A 15,882-nucleotide genomic window follows, 5' to 3' on the forward strand; every position below is an offset into this window, starting at 1 on the left:
TATAGATGAGTGTGACTTGCTAGGGAATGGGAACCTGTATAAACTCCACAGTTCTTGCTGGAAAAGGTCAGTCTGCCCCTGCCAATGGCAGAGCTTGACCAAGGAAATAAGCAACCCCCTACCCTGACAAGGCTTTTGTCCTAAGACATAAAAGCAGCTTTTTTTGCTTAGAAAGGACCTCTGGATCCACCTGGTTCAACCTCTGCTCCAGGAGGGACACCCAGAGCAGGATGCCCAGCACCATATCCAGGCAGCTTTCAGATATCAGGAGTCTCCACAGCCAGGGAAACTTGTTCCAGGGCTCTGTCACTCACCCAGCACTTAAGTGCTCCTAGTTCTGAGACAGAACCTCCCATGTTCCAATTTGTGTCCATTGTCTCTTGTCCTGGCACTGGATACCACTGAAAAGAGCTTGGTTCTGTCCTCTTTTCACTCTCCTTTTGGTAATTATAGACATTTGTAATTTTTACAGTCATCTTGAATTCTGCAAGTGCTAGAACTGTTTTGCAAATCATGTGCATTAGCCTAGCATTATTGGAGGCTCTTGGACTTGAGGTAACCAGAACATTAGAAGAAGAGAAGAAAAGGATTTGAAGGTTGGCTCTAGAAACAGACTTTCAGTGCTGTAGTCCCTGGAAGTTAAATACTGTGCTTCAGGAGAGTACTTATATAGTAGGAGAAGTTCGTTTTGAACTTCTTTGGATAGCAACAAATGACTACTCCACAGCTCTTCCAACAAGTTCCAACAAGTTCCAAAAATGCTAGCAATGAGTAATCAAAAATGAGCCTGATTCTGTAGTCAAGTGATTAGAGTGCTAGAAAAACAGTTTTTTGCATGGTTCCCTGCAATATTTAATAAGAATATAAATATAAATAGTCATAAAACAATAAAAAAATAAAGGCAAAAATGCATAAAGCATAAAGTGATGATAATCAGGGACTTTTCCTGTTTTACTTACAGACCAGTCATTTTCTCATTCTTGAAGAATGAGAAAGTCAGTGCCAATAGGAAGGAGCAGAAGTTTCTACATTACTAGTAGAGTTCAGTGCAAGGTACAGTCTTCACTTGCAATGAAGACTTGTACCCAGTTGACCATTAAGGTAGGAATTAAACCTATATTTACCATTTTACCATTTTTTTTCAATGCTCATGACACAGATATGTAATGCTATCCTATTGTTTAGAGTAATGTAAATGATTTTTTTTGTAACATAATATATACCTCTAAAGAAGTCCTGTTAGATTCATGAAATATCAATTACAAGGGTAGAAGTCAAGAATGAGGAGTTTTAACTTCCATCTTATCTGGAAAGCTGTAGATGTTATCAGCTTCCTCTAGTCCCAGGGTTGTTCTTATTCACCTTGTGAAATGCTTCTACATTATACAAGTATGTACATCATTTAGAGCTCTATTTCCGAGTGTAGATCTTCAAAGAAAAAAAAGAAAAAAAAAAGAAAGAAATTATTATAAACAAACAGAAGAAAGGACTGATATTAACCTTTTCACCTTCCAGATAAGTAAAAACATGAGTCGGATGGATTGATTTATGACACCATTTAATATTTATAAATGGTTACTTGTAATGAATATAATGTCCCCCAAAATAATTATGCCCTTTAATTACAGTAAATTATTTGACTAAATAGTTGTGTTGGGTTCTTTGTAGGTTTTATTTGATAGATTAGTTACTAAGTGGCAGTTCCAAATTCACATTCTGAATACTGACTTCTCAATTGCAAAGAGATATCCTTACCTTGATAAATTTTCTATATCACCAATTATGTTTGAATAAATAATTAATGCAAATTAAGATTCCTTTTTTTAATCTGGAAAGTTTTCACATTAGATTCAACAAAAAAAAAAAGGTTCATGATTTTTGCAAAAGTGGTTATAATTTTCTCTTACTAATGAGATCAACAAGTATTTTGACAAGTTATTGACATATATGAAAAAAGAACTATTTCTGGACATTTATATATCTAGGCTTTAGACAGAGTGTCTTCTTTGGTTCTGTGAAGATACATGTTCATCCTTCTGTTGAACAATTTTGGTAGTTAGAAGTTGTCATAAGAATTGCTGGAGTTTAAATTTAGCAATAGGTTAACCTCCATTTCCTTTATGTCTCTTATTCTTTAAAAGTTTAGTTTCAATTTTCATATACAGGTGTTGTCATCCATGAAATTTGCATTGATCCTAGTTAATACTTCAAGAATCAGAGGAATGTGAAAACAGATGTAAAACACTTCTACTGGATAATTATGGTTGTTGTTTTTTGTCTCACACATTTGTTTCAGTAGTGAATTTTCTTTTTATTTTTATATGTGTAGCTTGTATTTTAATCCTGTTTTGTTCTCTAGTCCTCCTGTATGCTGTAGACATACAGACAAATTCCACAACTAGTAGCATAATTGTGTCCTTCATTTGTTCATTTTTTATGTTGTGTCTGTCAGTTTTGTTGATACACACTTTTAAACTTTCTTATTCTTTAAGAAAGGCTAAACAGCAGTACCTAATTTACTTTATATCAAAATTAAATACTATTGAGATTAATAGGAGCAATGCATATCCTTTGGAAGTGTTTTATCTTAGTCTCTAGGGATTTATTCAAACAACACAACATTTTCTTCACATTAGCAATCACCAAAATGAGAAACTCAGATTTAAATGACAGTTATAATCTTGCACAATTTCTTTTCTTCTGTGATTAGGATAGAGTTTTTTGTCACACAAATAAGACAAAAATGTGTGAGGTCTTACAGATAATCACAGCAATACAGACACTCATACTTAAGATATTTATGTTTTGATATAATCGTGGGTATCAAAATACTTAGCTCTGACAAAAAGGGAAAACAGAACAAATTTCAATAATCTTATGAAACAAACTGTCTAGCACTACATTTTGCCTATGCAAAACTTACAATAAAAAGGGAAAGTGTGACAAAAATCATTTCAGTTGAAACATCCTATTTATGACATTTTTTGAAGACCAGACCCGTTCTATTATCAAAGTTTTTCAAAATCTTTCTGAACAAATGAAATTATTTTACCTAAGCCTATTAATGGAGACTCTCTTATGATTACTTAAAAATACCAGATGGCAAAATGATATTTTTATTTTAAAAGTCTACTGTCCGTAAGTTAAAGATGTTGTTTTGCAAAGGAGAATTAATATCTTTTCACATGATAAAAGTAATGTGTTTGTTTGTGATGGGTAAAGTGTAAGTATTTATTATATAATTTGCTGTTTTTTTCCTGCCTTTCAGAGCTTAACTCTTGTAAAAGGGTGTGATAGGTGAGTATCCACGCACTCAGCATCTTTAAGTGCTCTCAATTACTCAGACATGAAACTGACTCCCCAGGAGCTGGTCACAGCACCAGGCTGCCAGAGTTCAAGAAGCATCTGGGCAACACTCTCATTCTTATGGTCTGTTTTTTAGGTGGTCCAAAGTTGGACTTGATGATCCTTATGGGTTCCTTCTAACTCAGGGTAGTCTATGATTCTGTGAATTAAAATTTTGTTTGTTTTACATGAACATTTGAAAAGTAAAAGTACAAAACCTAGTACCGTACTTTCTCTTTCCGAAAGCAAACTCATACCAATAACAAAGGGGGACAATCTTGCGTCAAGGGCAAGTTTCACACTGATTTCAGGAATGCTACAATTTCATCTATGGGGTCTTGCAGTGATGTGCTCTACTGCAGCTGTTTGTCTACGCTTTTCCCCTTCTCAGTAGTTCACCTTATTCTCACAGTTTTTGCATTAGGTGCCATGACAGCTTCCACTGGCAGCTCCAGGCTTCACCCTCCTATTGCTCTTTTCTTACACCCAGGCTCAACAGCTCCCACCCTGACTGCAATTCTTCACTCAGCAACTGGCTGACATCTCCAATCTCTCAGGCATGAGAGATCTTGAAAAATGTATAAAGATTTATAAGGCATATGCATATTGCAATAACTGTAAAACGTTATATAAAAGACAATGCAATATCAAATTTACAATAACATGTAATGATATAATAATCATAATTATAAGGAACTATCTGAATGTACCTTATAATTAATCAGCTAAGTGGCCTGTCAAAGAACACTGGATTTCTTACACATTGCCCATTTTGTTAGCAATAGTTTCCCCCAGTTTCAATAGTACTGAGTTTATTGTCCAGTTTGTTTGTCATGTGTTCAAAGCCAAGGCACTGCTTCTGGGTAAGATTGTATAAGCATATTTATAGTTGCACATTCTTTCTCTGCATTCCTATCCTGGAAGTGAAAGTAAAGGTCCAGCTGCTTGTCCCTTCTCATACCTTCTAATGCCCTAAACTATCACTAAGATTTCCAGGCTGTCCTGTCATTTCTCTCTTCAGGAACATGAGTCAAGGATGAAAGGTCTTCATATTAATCTAGGAAATGTTTCTACATTCTTGACTTAGAAACAGATGAAAAAGCATTAAATTGTTAAGATATTTCAAGTTACACTTCACTGAACATTGTCCAAATCAATGTAAAGGACTGGCAAGGATAGGGTAAGTTGGTGAAAACTCAACCAAATGTCAGAGTAGGAATATCAAGGTGAAGTAGAGCTTGTTCATGAACAGTTTGCTACTTTATATATATATATATATCTATATAGATATATGTTGGGAATTGTATGGAAAAAAAATTATTCATATCTGGTTATCCAATTTCAGTTATAGCCAAATCAAGTTTCAAATTTGAATTAATTCACTGGCTCCTAGTCCTGTAGATCACTCTCAATATTTATATTTAAGAAAATTGAATTGTACGCAAATAATCCAACTGGAGAACACAGGCATTAGGGATTTTCCAGAATTTTTCTAGATTAACCTACCTCATCACTTATTAGCCAGTTTTCTTAGTTTTGTTTTTTAATGAATTACAAAATTGCAAATTTTATCACTAACCTTTCCCTTTCCTCCTGCAAGTCCATTGAAAATACTAAATCTTCATTTCTTTTGTTTGTGAAGTTTCAGGTCAAATGTTCTCTCTTTCCTTTAGTTTCATGAATGTGTATGTTCTAGTTTTTAGGATACAAAAAGTACATGAACAAATGCCTCAAATCTTCCCACGGGGCACAAATCACGTCTATAAGCAACTAATCTTACAATGCTTAACATCATTACTCTCTTAAAAAATACATCTGGGTCACTACAAAAGTAATGCCTCCTATTTATTTATGTGGAAATCACAACAGATTCAAAGAGTACGATAACGCTATTTGATAGAACAAATTCTCAGCTACAATACACTATTTTTCAACATAGTCACCATTATGAGCTTTGCATTTTCACTAATGATAAACAAGAGCCTGAATGCCACACTTGTAAAAATCTGCTCCAAAGGACATGACCCACTGTTGCTATCACCACTACTGAAATGCACACCCACCACGTAATGGTACTCACATCCACTGTTTGGCCTCAGCAGGCATTAATGAATGTCAACAGGTGCCAGTTTCTCCATATGGATGAACTCAATTTGCTTTATATGCACTTTTATGCCAGACAACATTTTGTCAGATGGCTACTCTGCTGCCATCTCTTGTATAGCAACAAAATTTAACAGAATATTGTCAGGAAGGTTCAACCTCAACTGCCATACCACCATCTGCCTCTGATAGGTGTTGGCCAACATAATAAAATGGAGGCATTACTTTCAGAACATTTCTGGTAAAAAGATGATAAAGATTTAGAACAACTAGTCCCAAACCTTTCCTTAGAGAGGTTGGCCAGCAGGGCGTGGGATGTGACTGTTCCTCTCTACACTGCCCTTCTGAGGCCCATCTGGAGTACTGCATCCAGGCCTGGTATTCCTACACAGGAAATACGTGGAACTGTTGGAGAGGGTCCAGATGAGTGCCTCTCCTATGAAGGCAAGCCAAAGGAGCTGGGCTTGTTCAGCCTAGAGAAGACTGGGGAGACCTCATTCCAACCTTCCAATACTTAAAGGGAGTTTATAAGCAGGAGGGAAATAAACGTTTTTGCATGGGTAGATAGTGATGGGACAAGGGTAAATGGTTCTAAAATAAAAGAGGAGATTTAGATTAGATGACATGGGGAAATTTTTCACTGAGAGGTGCTGGCACAGGCTGCCCAAAGAGGTTGTGGATGCCCAATCCCTAGAGGCCAGGTTGGATGGGGTCCTGGGCAACCTGATCTAGTACTTGATGTAGTGGTTGGCAACTCTGCCTGCAGCAGAGGGGTTGGAACCTGATTACTGACCAGAGGTGAAGCGTTGCTGGACCTGCTGCTCACCAATGCGGAGGAAATCATCAGTGGTGTTAAGGTTGGAGGCAGTCTGGGTTGCAGTGACCACGCTCTGATTGAGTTTGTGATCTTGAGGGATGTGGGCCTGGTGAAGAGTGGCGTAAGGACCCCAAACTTTGGGAGAGTGAACTTTAAGCTGTTCAATGGACTGTTGGCCGAGATCCCCTGGAATACTTTCTTTAAAAACAAAAATGTTGAGGAGAGCTGGTTACTTTTCAAGGATGCCTTCCTGAGAGTGCAAGAACTCTCCGTCTCTCTGAATAAGAAAGCAGGCAGAAGAGGGAGGAAGCTGGCGTGGCTCGGTAAGGACCTGCTGAGAGTGCTGAGGGCAAAGAAAGGTGCGTACAAGCTCTGGAAACAAGGGCGTGTCACCTGGGAAGAATACAGGAATGCCATCTGGACTTGTAGATGTGGGATCAGAAAAGCCAAGGCGCAGGTGGAACTGAACTTGGCGAGGGACGTGAAAAACAATAGGAGGACTTTCTACAGGTACACTGGCCAGAAGAGACAGGCCACAGTGAGTGTACCTCCTTTGGTAAATGTAAAAGGAGAACTGGCTTCAACGGACAGAGAGAAGGCTGAGGTACTGAATGAGTTCTTTGCCTCGGTCTTCACTGGTGGCCAGGATTCCAGTACTTCTCCTGTCCCTGAGCCCTGCATCCCTACACCTCTGAGTGGGGACTGGGGTGGTAAATCCCCCCCCCCCGCTGTGAGGACAGACCAAGTCCAAGACCGCCTCATGAGGCTGAATGTGTATAAGTCTATGGGGCTGGATCCCAGGGTTCTGAAGGAGCTGGCTGAGGTGGTTGCCGAGCTGCTCTCCATCATATTTGAAAAGTCGTGGCTGTCAGGTGTGGTCCCGGATGACTGGAGGAAGGGTCACGTCACTCCCATTTACAAGAAAGGGAGCAAGGAGGACCCCAGGAACTACAGGCCAGTGAGTCTCACCTCTGTGCCTGGGAAGATCATGGAACAGATCATCCTGGATGACATGCTTGATCACATGAGGAAAGGGCGTGTGATCCGTGATAGCCAGCACGGCTTCACCAGAGGAAGGACATGCTTGACCAATCTGGTGGCCTTTTATGATGGAGTGACGGCATCGGTGGACAAGGGAAAGGCGACCGATGTCATTTACCTGGACTTGAGCAAGGCCTTTGACATGATCCCCCACCACATCCTTCTCTCCAAACTGGAGGGATGTGGATTTGATGGGTGGACCACTCGATGGATAAGAAACTAGTTGAAAGGCTGCAGACAGAGGGTGGTCATCAATGGCTCTATGTCCAGGTGGAGGCTGGTAACGAGATGCATCCCCCAAGGGTCTGTCTTGGGACCGGTGCTCTTTAACATCTTTATCAATGACATCGATGACGGAATTGAGTGCACCCTTAGCAAGTTTGCTGATGACACCAAGCTGAGTGGTGCGGTCGACACGGTTGAAGGAAGAGATGCCATTCAGAGGGACCTCGAGAGGCTAGAAAGGTGGGCCTGGGTGAACCTGATGAGGTTCAACACTGCAAAGTGCAGAGTTTTGCACTTGGGCCGGAGGAATCCCAGGCATCCCTACAGACTGGAAGGAGCGGTCCTTGAGAGCAGCCCTGTGGAGAAGGACCTGGGGGTCTTGATGGATGAAAAACTTAATATGAGCCAGCAGTGTGCCCTTGCGGCTCGGAAGGCAAATGGGATCCTGGGCACCATCAAAAGAGGGGTGGCCAGCAGGGACAGAGAGGTGATTGTTCCCCTCTACTCTGCTCCTGTGAGGCGCGATCTGGAGTACTGCGTCCAAGTGTGGAGCCTCCAGTACAAAAAAGGGAACTGTTGGAGAGGGTCCAGAGGAGGGCCACAAAGATGATCAGGGGACTGGAGCACCTCCCCTATGAAGACAGGCTGAGGGAGCTGGGCTTGTTCAGCCTGGAGAAAAGAAGGCTGTGGGGTGACCTCATTGCAGCCTCCCTAAAGGGAGCCTATAAACAGCAGGGGAATCAACTCTTCGATGGGCTGATAACTGCAGGACGAGGGGAAATGGTTTTAAGTTGAGGGAGGGGAGATTTAGGTTGGACGTCAGGGGGAAATTCTTTACAGAGAGAGTGGTGAGGTACTGGAACAGGCTGCCCAGAGAGGTTGTGGATGCCCCGTCCCTGGAAATGTTCAAGGCCAGATTGGATGGGGCCCTGGGCAGCTTGGTCTAGCATTAAATGAGGAGGTTCTGTGATCCCTGAAGTTCCTTCCAATCCAAGCTGTTCTTTGATTCTATGATTCTTAGGCTTCTAGCTTACATGTAGATTGTTGTAAATCACATTCACCAGAATCAGAAAGAAATTATGCAGGAGTCGCAGCCTCTCAGGAAGCTTTTTATGTACAGCCCATCCTTTTTCCATTCTAAAGTGTAAGTGAACCCAGACCTGTGCCTTTTCAAGACTGGTGAGAACTGGATGTGGCTGGATACTGGAGATGGAGATAGGCTATGCAGTAAATGAAATTTCTTCTAGGAGATAGATTTAAGTACGGTTATAGTCAGATGCTATGAGGTACATCTGTGCAGATCTGTGAATTTTGAATGTGTAAGAGCAGCAAGGAGAAGTGGAGGGTGGTATCAAAGACAGAATAAAGTCTCCAAATTTCAGTACTTCCTTTTTAGCTTTGCTTTTAAAATTCAGACACTCTCCACCCTGTGGTTTCCCATCATCCTATGCCCTTATTTTTTAAACCCAACCAATCTCTACCTTGTTTTGACAACACAACAAAAAATCTTGCTAACTTAGAAGAGGAGAATTAAGTTTTATTTATAATGCTAAGGTGACTCTGATGGGACATGCAAAGGTATAAATGAGGGCAGGATTTAGCCCTTTGCCATCATCATTTAGAATCAGAAAAAATACAAATACCACCTGCCAACAATGATACAACAGCTGTTTTCTGCCTTTTTGCCCTCTATTCTTATTGTTTGAAAAATTAGAGGAAAGACTCAGAACACATTATCACTTGAAAAAACCCCAGGGCCATTAGCAGCAGTGAGCTCCCATAGGCAGCCTCTCTGCAAAGTTTACAGAGCAGGTGATATCAAGCATTACACATTGTTAACTTCTTGAATATAGCTCTGGCTTCAAGTACTGTTATTAATACTACTTTTCCTCCTATAGACTTTTCCTTCACAATTTTTTTTTTCTGAGATGAAAATCGTTTGCAAGAATGCATGATAATTCCCTTTCTCTCCCTTCTCTTAGTCAGGTTCTGAGATTCCTGAGATAACCTTGTACTCCTGTTACTGTTGTCTCTGATTCACTTTTGGCACTGGAGAATAATTTCATTGAATATAGCTTATGGTGATCCTTTTCCATTTGCTCTTCTTCCATTATCTGTTTCACTCCTGAAAAGTTTTTTTTCCTGAAAAGTACTTCCTATTTTACTTAAATATGCAATTAAGCCTCATTTTCTTGCAAGTCAGTGGTGAAAAGAAAAAGGATAAATGAATTAATATATAGGCATATTTTACATAGCTTGAACAGTCATACTCTTTGTCAAGTCTAGTTGAGTGGTTCCAAAAATTTTGTCAGATGGACAGTTACAATTACAATACAGTCTTCCTTCTTTCCTTCAAGCTAATCTAGTTCATTGTACTTGTCTCTGTTTAAATATTAGAACTTTTTTTGTTAATCTAATTTATCACGACTGAAACAGGCAGATTTTCACAAGTAGCTCCACCAGTAGCTTTGAGGCTGTCCCCTACAAAAGAGTGGCAGTGGTAAGTACTTGAAAATAAGCTAAAGAGTGGGTGCAGCTAGTACAGCTGGAGAGAGATATATGTTCACAGTCAAGTATCAAACTACTTATTGGAAAACTCATTGCATTGAAAAGGGTAAGTATTGACTGTTCTGACACATTTAAATATCATATTTTCCATGAAACTAGGAAACTTTTATTCTGTGTGCATGTTTAAATACAAAGTGATTAGGTAAACAATTTGACCGATGCAGTTATAATATGATAACTGTTTGGCTGGGAGCCCATCAGGCTGATTGAATTCTCTAACCATTTTGGAAAGTAAGATAACAAAATCACCAACCCTTTGAAGGCATTTTCCTTTTGCTTAATTATAATAATCACCAATTTATTTTCTTATCAGGGGCAAGCACCAAGCTCTGATCTAGTTTTCAAATAGTTGTAATGACAAATAAAGGTGTGGCTTTATTTTGGCAGAACTTCAAGGGATACAAAATTTTAAGTAAACAAAAACTAATAATGCCGTGTACCATAACAGCTTTATCATTAAAAGAAATGAAATTGTTTGTTAAAAGAAATAATATTCCAAGTCCATATGTGACAGATTCTGATTCAACATGACAACAAAAGAAACATGAGTTTAATATTTCAACATATATTTTAAAAGGGTTGAAATTTTCTATTAGAAAAGCCATGTGGCAAACAGAGAAATATGCCAAAAGGCAAAGCTTTGGCATTACTATAATACCAATTTAATGGATAGTGAAATATCTGGGCTTTAATCAAGGAGATGGACTGAAATCAGGCTCTGAAAAGTTGTGTGCGAACATCTAAATTACTCACTGAAATTCTACTGTGCATGTACCTACAGACAAATATCAAAGCATATGGAAGGTGTCTGAAAATGACTACCATACCCTGAGCTGCTGATTGCAATCAAATTCTGTACAACCTTTTAAAAGCAAATGCTTATCAAAATTCAGTTCATGTTTTGGCACTATCTAATCTTTCTGTCTCCTTAGATGAATATAACCCGGAGGCAGTCACTCTACACCAAGAAAATGATCCAGACTGAGGTGCAACTGATTGTACTGGCAATTCACTCAGCATCTAAAGCACAACTTGGAGCTTATTGTCATTTCTGCTTCCAAATCCCAGTTTGTGTTCTTCCTGCTTTCCTGTTGTTTGGCTTTTCTGAAACCCTATTGGTGATGTTCCCACTTCTCTGAAAACACCAGTTTTCTATAGACTCACCTTTGAGACTGGCTCTTGATCCTTTCTTATTCTTCCTGAGACAGATTTTGACAGCTTTTGTCACTCACTGTTGCATCCTAATTAAATCTGACTCTATTGATCCAGTTCAATCCTTTAAGTTCCTTCTAATCAAAGATGTGGAAGCCCAAGCCAGCCTTTCTTGCAGATTGTCATCCTGCAATCATGCCTAGGAAGGGAGGCTGCCTATGGTGACCAATGGAAAGCAACATCTGTGGGACAGTTATTGTCCAAATAGAACCATTTGTTCCCTGCAGAGAAAACTTGAAGGTCTTTGTGGTGAAACGATAGCTTTTTAAAATCAGATTGTTCTTTTTCATACATTTCCTATGCAAATATGTAGGGCCTGAATGCCTATGGCTATTTAACTGGACACTGTCAAGCAACAGAGATAAAATTGTATGTTTTAAAGCAAATCATATTTTTAATTAATTGAACCATCTCCCTTTCATATTAGAAAAGACATGGGAGTGGACTAGGCAGGCCAGCTGGCTTGTGTGTTCAAACTGTAGAAAACAGATAACATGAAGCTGTTACCAACACAATAAGGTAGGCTTGGAATTTGTTTATAGCCCACCTATGTCAGTGTTAGCATCACAGCTATAAGCCGTGAATTTAGGATGCCGCCAGCTCTAGCTATACGTTGGCTTCCCAGCACCTCCTCCACTCAGTTACCGCTTTTAAGATTCGCACCTTTGAGAGACGAGAGCCTTATGTTTACCCTTTAGGCAGAACAAGTGCCTGCGTGTGTCTGTGTGTCTGCTGTGTAGGTAGCAGGTGGGTTTGGTTCCTAGCAGTTTTTAATTTAATGCTCTTCTTGTAATGTTAGCTGCCTCTTTTCTGAGACAGATAATCATGTGAATTTTTGCAGGTGTCCAGCAGATCTCTCAAATTATCATGTTTTTAAATCAGTTGCCTCTCTGATTCTGCAGCAGGTTATCACAGAAACATCACAGAGTAATCTCAAACTTCTCCCCTCCTGCAGCACATCCCCCAAAACACATAAATCCATGTCTCCAGGTGGATGAAATAACCTTGCTGTTGCTGATCTGGGGATGATGGAATAACCCCAAGATAGGAGGGCACTGCCTGGAGTAGCTTTGTTTCCCAGCACATCATCCTGCTGGTTGCCACTGCTCTCACAGTGCCTCCTGTCCCTTTAGTCCTGCCTGCTAAGCAAGCTGAGTGATCTACCTTAGAATTAAATGAAAAAAAAAAAAAAAAAAAAAAAAAAGTATTGCCAAAGGATTTTTTTTTTACCTGTGTCAATTAATCCAGACTATGCAGGAAAAAAAAGAAAAATAAATAATCAGATAGAAATAAGAAGGCAGCCATCCCCTCCTAGAGAATGATAATAGCAGCTGCGGGGTTAGCCTGCTCTAGGCAATGCTGTAGGCACACATCGACCAAGTACCAAGGACATTAAAGAAGAGCTCAGGTTGCTGTGACACCAGCGGTCAGCCTCTTCCCCTATAGAGGTGACCGATTCCAAGTGGACTCAGAAAACCACAAAATCAGCAAAATCACACTAATTTGGAAGCTGTTTCTTCCTGTCCTCCTGACTGCCAGCTTTTGTATCAGTCCCACATGGCTGCTGCAGTGTGCAGGAAAGCCAGCACGCTTGCTGCAGCATTACAACTGCTAGCTTACAATCTACCTAGCATGCACCTATGCAAGATGCAACCATCCCTCAGGCCTTCCCAGCAAGTACCTTCTTTTTTCTCTGTCCCTGGAGAGCTCTTGATGACTGCCTCTGACACGGAGTGAAATCTGTCATTTCGCACTCGGCCCTGATCCCAGCTAGAGCTATCGTCTGGATGATTGAATTCAATCACTAATGGCCCATTTGCTTTAAGGAGCTCATTCTGCAATTCAGAAGGATATCTTGCCTTCCGAGGGGTGATTTTGCCAGGGAATACATCTATAGCTCCTCTTGTGTTGGTATGCAGTAAGAAAAATCATTTCTAGCACTAGTTTAAATAGCTAGTAAAATCGGAGAAAATACTTGGCCACATTGTCATGAATTTAAAATAATTGCAATTGCTATCTCAGCATTTTCACATTAATGACTGGAACAATGAATGTCCATGTGTTCCTTTTTTTTTGCTGCTGTCTAGATTGCTGTACCTACAAGTTCTACTGTTTGTCAGTCTGTCTTCTTTCTATCTTCTTTTCACTTATACGTGTGGAAGTTTCCATCTCATTTCCTGAATAGAAGCTTCCTGTGCCAAGCAATATCCTTTATCATAACTGGGTGCAAAACCCAGAGCTCTAGGAGGGAGCCCTGACCCGAGAAGGCATCTACGTGTCAACAGTTTGCATCACTGCTCCGAGTTAACCCTGCCAGTTTGAAATGGATTGAGAACCACAGCAAAGTATCCACTCTCTTTTGTAACCTTAAGGATAGCTGGAGATAGCACAACAGTTACATTTCAACCAGCAGAAACAATTTTTTTTTTTTTTTTTTTTTTTTGCCCACAGCCTAAAACAATCCCTTTGGTTTTTGTTCTGAAAATTTCAGTTAAAGTCTAATCAAGATTGTTAGCAAAAGCTTTCTATAAAGTAACTCATCAGCAAGGCCAGATGTGAAGATAACAATGTGACGGACCAAAAGAAAAAAAAAAAAAAAAAAAGACAATTAAAAAAAATCAGTAACTCTGTGGTTAGGGTGGGAAGAAGGGGATGCCATTTTCCCCTCAGAACTGCACCTATATTTTCATAGAGTCATAGAATGGTTTGGGTTGGAAGGGACATTTAAGACCATCTGATTTCAACCCTCTGTTACACGCAGGGATACCTCCCTCTACACCAGGTTGCTCAAAGCCCCATCCATTCTGGCCTTGAATATTTCCAGGGAGGGGGCATCCACAACCTCACTGGGCAACCTGTTTGAGTGTCTCACCACGTTCACAGTAAAGAATTTCTTCCTAATATCTAGTGTAAATTTACCCTCTGCCAGTTTAAAGCCATTTCACCTTGTTCTGTCACTACATGCACTTATTAAAAGGCCCTCCCCAGCTTTCCTTGTAGGCCCCCTTCAGGTACTGGAAGGTTGCTATAAGGTTCCCCTGGAACCTTTATTTATCCAGGCTGAAGATCTCAGCTCTCTCAGCCTGTCCCCATAGGGGAGGTGCTCCAGCCCTCTGATCATCATTATGGTCCTCCTCTGGACCCACTCCAACAGCTCCATATCCTTCTTGTGCTAGGGGCCCCAGAACTGGATGCAATGAAAGAAAATTTCACACAAAAAATGTCACATTAGAAGTAACGTATCAATAAAGAACAAAAGGCAATGTGACCCCTTCTGCTCCCTATGTGAGTTTCTTGCCTACATGGAAAAGTTTTGCTCACCATTGCAGCAGTGCAAGCTCTTGGGGTTGCTCTACCTGGTGCAGACCTGATGAGCAGGGAGAGATTCTTCCCCAGGAAAAAACCCTCTGGGCAACTGGAGCCCTTTCCTGAGAGGGAAAAAAAAAAAAAAAGAGTCTCAATTTCTAAGTTCCTGTATAAGTGTTGTGACCAAGAGTCTTCTAGCAAAGAGCATAGTATAGAACCTTGCTGTGCTTCTCAGGCCATGCTATATCACAAAACTCTTTGTCAGCTGGAGCTGAGAGCTCTGAGGAGATGAAGGCAGAGGTTTCTGCTGGGGCTCACAGACAGACTTGATGTTCCTTCCTGGATAGCTGATTGCAACTGCTAAACATGCAGACAGCAGCATATCAGGTGTTTTGCATCCCACCCAAAAGCCCTTGATCTCCCCAGCCACCGCCCCCACTGCGTATACGGGGACTGGGAAGGGAAGGAGATGAACAAGTACTTAGAATTTACATACTACATCTACTTGCAGGCATCTAATTTCTTTTTTCAAGAGCTGCACTTTTTTAAATAATCTGTGATTAACACTAGTAACTCTAGCAAAGAACATACTAAAGCAAAACATAAGAGCTATCTTGTGGCGAACTGCGATCCCTGTATTCTGAATTTTCTTCTGCACAAAAAGGATTACCAGAAGCTTTCCTGCATGGCTGCTTCTTCCTGCCATTCCCTTCAGTAAAAATAAATAAATAAAAACATTCCCTGGGTATCTGACAGCTTGACTAATTGCAAACCAGTTCTCAAATGAGGAACAGAACAGCAAGATTTTCAATCAGGTCTCTCCACAGTATATCATTTTAATTTGAAATTTATTGAAAATAAATTAGCGTAATTATCCACTGAATATAGCATTCATTGGCAGTGAGAGAGATTTTAGGCCAAAAGACTAGAATTTAGCATTTTAAAAAATAACATTTCCTGTGCAAAGCTATAATACAAATGAATGTACTTTAACAATCAATAGTGGCCTCAGGTTTAAACAGCCAATGTGTGAGAGTCCCTGGGATCCTTCACTGCACATATTTCTTGCCTTGCCATTTGGCTATAGCTATGATCTCAAATGCACTGACCTTTTTGCTATCTAACCTAATACTTACATCTGCAACCTGTGGCTAAGATTAAATCCTACCTTGCACTCATCTATGCTTGAGAGATTTAGCCTCAGCCCTGCTGCCTGGTTTGCAAACCAGCTGCAGTCCCCATAACATTTGCGTGACACCTGGGAG

The 15,882-nt window shown here is 40.2% G+C and overlaps 1 long non-coding RNA gene across 1 annotated transcript in view; it reads right to left on the reverse strand.

Moving 5' to 3' along the window:
* Positions 1-1,228: 1,228 nt before the first annotated feature.
* LOC116240686 (uncharacterized) overlaps positions 1,229-15,882 on the reverse strand; it is a 37,110-nt gene continuing 22,456 nt past the window's right edge. Inside the window, exon 6 of the long non-coding RNA XR_016464515.1 lies at positions 1,229-1,428. This is a non-coding gene — a long non-coding RNA (uncharacterized LOC116240686). The remainder of the gene's footprint in view (positions 1,429-15,882) is intronic.

Source organism: Phasianus colchicus, chromosome 2 (assembly GCF_987193195.1).
Source record: "Phasianus colchicus chromosome 2, bPhaCol1.hap1.1, whole genome shotgun sequence".
Taxonomy (NCBI): domain Eukaryota; kingdom Metazoa; phylum Chordata; class Aves; order Galliformes; family Phasianidae; genus Phasianus; species Phasianus colchicus.